This window comes from Saccopteryx leptura, chromosome 5 (genome assembly GCF_036850995.1).
Source record: "Saccopteryx leptura isolate mSacLep1 chromosome 5, mSacLep1_pri_phased_curated, whole genome shotgun sequence".
NCBI classification, from domain to species: Eukaryota; Metazoa; Chordata; class Mammalia; order Chiroptera; family Emballonuridae; genus Saccopteryx; species Saccopteryx leptura.
The window spans coordinates 15321809-15328618 of NC_089507.1; positions in this window are offsets into that span (position 1 = coordinate 15321809).

A 6810-nucleotide genomic window follows, 5' to 3' on the forward strand; every position below is an offset into this window, starting at 1 on the left:
GGAATCGAACCCAGGACTCCCGCACGCCAGGCCGACGCTCTACCACTGAGCCAACTGGCCAGGGCCACTTCACTGCTTTTGTTTGTTGTTTTTACTTAATTAATCAGAATGTGGTTATGTGTATGTGACACTTGAACTCATGGTAACTGGAGGTGGCCCTGTCTATGTCCCTTCTGCTATTTGTTTGAAAGATACCCTGGGTCATTTGGCCTTCACCATGTGGCAAAGAGCTGGTCCTGAGTTTTTCAGCCTGGTGTCTGAGCATGCGTGCATATAGTATTTTTAGCTCTTTAGGCCTTTCTCAACACTGGTAGTTTCTTCCCTTTCCCTCCTATTCTTTTTTTTTCTTCTCTCCTTTCCTCTCCTCCCTTTCTCTTCTTTTCTCTCCTTTCTCCTCCCCTCCCCTTCTCTCTTTCCCTATTATTCTGACTGCCTGACCACACACACACACACACACACACACACACACACACACACACACTCACACACACACACACACACACAGACATTTTTACCATTCAGGGCATTTTGACCATTACTATGTATGAGAGAAGTTTAATAACAAACAGTAACACTGTTAGCCCCAAACTCTCCTACTTAAGATTACTTTCCAATTTCTGTTTGTTTGGGTTTTTTTTTTCCGCTTGCTCATTCTCCTTATGAATGCCTCTGCATTGCTACAGTCTGTAGCGTGCCTAGGAATTGGAATGCAGAAAATCATAGCAGAAGCTTCGGGCCTCTGCTCCCTCCATGAGTCCACAGACGGCGTTGGGGGATGTCAGTGACTCTACTCTCCTTGCCCCGTTCCTGTGATGTTTGATGGAAGTTTTCCAATGCCAGCTAGCGGTTCAGCTGGATTTCTCTCTCCACAGACTGTCTTCTCTTCTGTACTTGAAGGATCAATTTTAGGTTCCAGAATTATTTTATTTCACCTTCCCAAGAGTTTCATTTCATATACTCTGTTTTTAAAATTTCCAATAGATTCAAAAGTTCATTGGCAATGAATCTGTACAGCATGTTCATAAACAGGAGTTCTGTGCAGCTGCTACTAAATCCTTTACATGTGAATGTCAGGATTGTATTTCAGAGCAAGGACTAAAGGGGCTTTTAGGAGAATGGTATTTCATTAACTCACCTTCTGGCAGTTTAACTGTTATCAGCTGTACAGTTTAGTTTTATTACAACAGACATTATTGTGATAACTTTTCCTACTTTATCATTTCAATTTATTGGAGCAGTTAATTTCTGGAAAAGTAAGAGTATCTTTTTCTCATTAGAAATTTTTTCATGGCCTCTTTAATATATGTTCCTGGCTATGTAGAAGAACTGCTGATAAGTAACTTTGACTTGTATCTTCAATAATGTGAGATGTTTAACAGAAGCTTGGCAAACCACTTAGGGTTTGAAGTCATTGCTTAAAACCAGTCCCAAGTGATCAATTTCTGTCCCATTCCTGCCACCAACATTCAAAAAGTTTCCATATAGCAATAGCCAGTCAAAGAGAGTTAGGAAGTTTCTAAGGACAAAGTTTTTGCTTTGTTTAATGAATCATCCTTTTCTGAGATTATTGTTTCTCCTTTTGATTATATAACTCCAGTGTCTGACAGGATTAAGTTTTAGGGATTGAATTTTTTTAACTCAAAAGTAAGTGGGAGAAATTTCTATCACCTGATATGTATGTGCTCAGTGTAACTCCAAACCATGTAACTCATTCATTCAAATGATCTTTGTCCAGCAAAAGTCAGTCTCCCTTGTTTCTCGTCACACTAAAACTAGTCCATCTGTACAAATTTGATCCCTAATCTCTCTCTTTGTATCTATTTCTATATTTTCCTCTCTCTTTTGGGCTTTGAGTTCCTTGTGTTTATTTTTGTCTGCTCACAGAGCTCCTGCAAGATAAAGGAGGAAAATTTACATCTGAAAACATGACCCAAATGCAGCAGCCTTCAGAGTCTAGTAAGCGGTAAAGAAGAGGCAAGGAATAGACAAGAATTCTGTGATATGAGTAGGACAGGTAATAAAAAAGAAGAAAGAAAAGGTTGAGATTGACTGTGGAGAAAAGATGAGGGACTATTACAAAAGCTATTTGCAAGCATTACTCCTCATATTTCTATGTTCCATTTTTCATAGAGGGAATTATTTCTCTTATAAGAGAGTGGTCTACATTCAGAGCTCAGATATTCCATCTCCTACTTCTGTGTTCATAAGCGACAGTGCTGACCAGTGAATTGTTGTAAATTCAGCTGGGTTAGTCAGTGTTAATTAAACTATATGGCATTAACAACAATTCCAACATTAGTGAGTGTTTACTTACATATATACCTGCATAACAAAAAGTATTTTTAACACATTGTTTCATTCATTCCCTTCTGTAGTCCTTTTAGTTAAGTAATGTTGTCCTCTTATAATTGAGAAAACTTAGATGAGAAAGATAAACTTCTTCAAGATTGTATAGTCAGTAAGTCACCTCTAGAACTTTGGATTTAGATCTCGTCTACCCCGTTCTACCTAAATGCTTTAAGATGCCTTCTGTGCCTCCTTGACCCTTCTATCTACTATGGTCCACTATCTACCAAGATTATACTCACTGCTTTCCAATCTGGACAAAATAATAGTAACGTTCAGATGCTCTACTCAATTAAAGTTATAATTTCTCTTTATTTCATTGAAAGCCACTTTAAGCGGCCACCCATATTTATAATGCAAAGTACACTTATTAGTAGCATTATACATTTGTTCTCAATCTAAATATTCCTAAGGGTTTGGTAATAGGGTAATTTTTACATCTATTACAATGCTATGCTTAGTGCACTGCGTGATAAATAATACACACAATCATCCTTCAACTGGCTTAAGAGTAAGACTCTGAATGCAGGGAAACAACAGAGCCAGAAATACAGCATCAGCTGAGCACTGAAGAGCTTCGTGGGCTTTTTCTTTAAGAGATGAGCTTCAAAAATGTTTTTTGGCTCTCACCAGTAGCACAGTGGATAGAGTGCCCTCCCAGAGTGCCAAGGTCATCAGTTGTAGCCTGGGGCCCCTGGCTGGATCCAAGGGTCACCTGACTGAGCCCTAGTTAGAGCTTGACCTGGAGGAAACTGGCTCAATCCTGAGGGCAATGGTTTGAGCCTGGACAGCACAAGGTGATGCTATTCTCTCTCTCTAAAGAGAGAGAGAGAGAGAGAGAGAGAGAGAGAGAGAGAAAAAAGAAAATTAATGCTTCTTGAATATTAAATAGGAAAGTGACCCTGTCTTTGGGAAGGCATGAAGCACCACCGAACCTGAGTATGCATGACACTGAAAACATTTCAGAGAGCATGTGGAAGAAAAACATAGAAAATTAGGAAGGCTACAAGAAAAGAAATCAAAGAATGCAACCATTGATGAAAGACGATGCAAAGGGAGTGCTTCATGCGTAGGAAGATTGATTGGCAGAATGGAAGATAAAAGCAACCTGATAACATTATTCTGAATTGTTGATGAAAGAGCTTCACACCATCACCGCCATCCAAATCCAAAGCTTCTAAGTGCCTCTTGTACGGATGCTGCCTGAGAATCGGGAGGGAGAGTAGAGTGTGGTTCAGCCTTTAATTCCATGCGTTAAACCACAGGGCACTTGGACAGATTTTCACGCCTTCATAAATTTCTGAAGTTGAGAGCTGGAAGGTACTACATGGATCCGTCTAGTCCAACTCCATCATTTAGGAGATAAGGAAACTAAGCTTCATGTGTTGAAATGATACTCCAATCACAATGGACACGGCTTTTTTTAAATTGAGCACTTTACTACTTAGGGTACTGGCTAAGCTGTTGTGACCAAGAGTTCTGCAAACATAGTGTCAATTAACATTTCAGGGCAGGGAAGTCACAAAGTCATCCAGGAATCTTGCCACCCTCAACAACGGTCTTTCAAACTTATCTCTTGTCTTCACCTTATCTAGCCAGTGGGCAGGGACAGTATTGAATTTCAGTTGAGTCCTGTAATCCTTTAAAAGTATGAAGGTTGAGAAATACCCACTACCACTTTGTGTTCTGGGAAATGGCTCATTGCAAAGTATCACCCTTCCCAATATGATATAGATAAGACTCAGGCAATCTCTCTTGTTTACTTATGACAATGGTAGATATAGAATCCAAATTCCTATTCTTTGCCTTATAAATAATTAGCTAAATTGCTTATTTCTGGTGATATATTAGAATAAAATATGTGCTAATCAAACTTCGGCCCAGTTTCTCTCCTCCCAGGCCCTTGATCCACCCTTAGCCTAAGATAGCATACAGCTTCCTCCTGAGAATAGGCTGGTCTCAGAGTAAAACGTTCTCTGATCTATTATTGACTCACACAACCCTTGTATCACACACTCAATCTGTTCTTGATTTGTTACCTTCTCATCATAAAAGAAAAACTTTTTAGCCTAACCTCTGAGACACTTGCTGATTATATGGGCAGAGCATTTTTCCTATTGCAATAGTCCTTTCTTACACACCCATTTAAATAAAGTTTCTTCTTTCTATGTCCAGATTAGTTTTTATTTTGGCAGAAGGAAGACACAAAAGAGATGACTCAGCAATTTTAGCATTACCTTTCAATTAGACCCCATTGACAACTGGGGTTTGAATACGGGGTCTGACACGCCTTGGTTATGTGATCTGTGTCAAACTTTACTTTTTAAATGTATCAGTTTCCTCATTTAGAAATAATGACTATAACAGGATCTTCTTCTTAGAGTTTAGGGAAATAATAAATGAAAAAAATGTAGAAAAGGGCTTAGCATACTATCTTCATACAATACCCTTAAGTGATAGTTTACCACATCCTAGAATAATGCCTACTATTTTGACATCTATTATCTTTAATTTTTTTTTCAAAATGGCATTGTAATAATATTGTAAAGTTACTACTAATTTGATAAAAAAAATTAAATGAATTTAAATTTCAGTAAGATTAAGAAATTAGCCCCAGATCAGACAAAGTAGTAGGATATCTGGGATTCAGACTTGAGCTTTTATGACTCTAATTTTTATCTCTGTCATCTCCTTCATGTTACATCGTGTAATCTAACTTCTAGAGTGTGTTACATACTTAACATCTCCAGATTGTAAGGGGGCAAACATTCTTGTGCTATTGAATAATTTTACTCTAATGAAATATGAAGATACGCTTCTTCAATAATGCATGCAAAAATAAGAAAAATCTTAATTTTTCTCCAACTAAGTTATTGAGCAATAAAAGTCAAAATAGACAATCTTACTGAGGTTTTGGAATCTTTCTGCCTAGAGGACCAGAGCAATGTCTACTGCGTTGTCTAGTCAATAAAGATGTCCTGAGTGACTGAATGGAAAGACGAAAACCTGGCGGTGCTCTTGGGAAAATGACAATCAAGTGGGAACACTGAATAGAGGCGTTGGGAATGGTTAATCCTTTTCTGTGCAAAGGCAAAGTCATACTTCTGTTTTATTCTTAAATTAATGATGAATGCAGACGTTTTCTACAATTCTGACTAGCTTTTTGTCCACCTCAGTTCCGCCTAACTTGTAGGAAAGGAACAACATATTTTAAATGGTTTCATGGGGGATGGGGAGCTGCTTTTTCTTTTTGATGAGTTTAAAGAGAAAACTCAGGAATCAGTACTTCTAAGGACTTAAAAATGAAACTTAAGCTAACGGAATAGAGAACCATTATAAACTCGAAACATCCTCTAGAGTTTTCTTTCATAGCATCTTTAAGATCATGCTAAGATTATGGCACAAACAGTAAATATAAATTTAAAAAAAAGAAAACATCATCGTTTGAGTAATGAAAAGTATATCTATTTAACAGTGCATGCTTAATCTACATTCGACTATGAATTCATGAGGACAGAAAAAAATTTCTTATTCATGTCTGTCTCTATCCATCCATCCATTCTTCCAACCATCCAACAAATGTTTACAGAATCCCCATTATATCTGTGTCATTGGCTGAATAGAAAGCAGGGATGAAGATACGATTCCTCCCTTCAAAATACCACAGTCTACTTGAGGACACTCATAGACACAGCAGACAGTGACAGAATCAAACTATGAAAAGTGTTATAAGGAAGTACAGAAAAAAAAATAAGGATAAGTGTTTAAAGAAAATGATTAATTATAACTAAAGGATTAGATAAGGCAAGTGCTTTGTGCAGTGGGTCTCATGATGCTGATAAACAATAAATACCTACTGAATAACTTGAGTGAATGAATGAACACTAAAAGCCACACTCAATCAAGGTGCTGATTTCAGGCTTGACTGAATTATTCATATTCAGTCATTTTTTTTTTTTTTTTATAAAAAGTCAGACCAGATGACTTCAAGGTCTATGAAGAGAGCCAATTCAATTCCACAGAATTTGCTTTCACAAGGTCCTTGTTCATAATGCTTGATTGCTTCTTCTGGAAGTTGACTGATGGTCAGGCCCTCTGTGCAGGATGGAACAGACAAGAACCCTGTGCACATAACTGAGGTTATTAGGAATATGTGTGCTTGGGAAGTAAATGACCCTACATCAAGTGCCCCCCAAAGTAGTTCCTCTAAGCCTTGTCATAGATTAACTCTCTTTACTCAACAGACCCACCCATGTATATACACTTCATGCACACAATTCAAAGTTACCTTCTGCAGGAAGTTTTTCCTATCATCTCAATGATAGAGAAAGTGCCTCTCTTTCCTTTCTTGTAGTACTGGTGAAATTATTCTGGTTTGTGTTTAAATTCCTTGATTATAATTTCTGTGAAAGCAGGTAGGTAGTGAGGCCTTTTCCTTAGTTTATCCCCGTTGCCTAGGGTAGG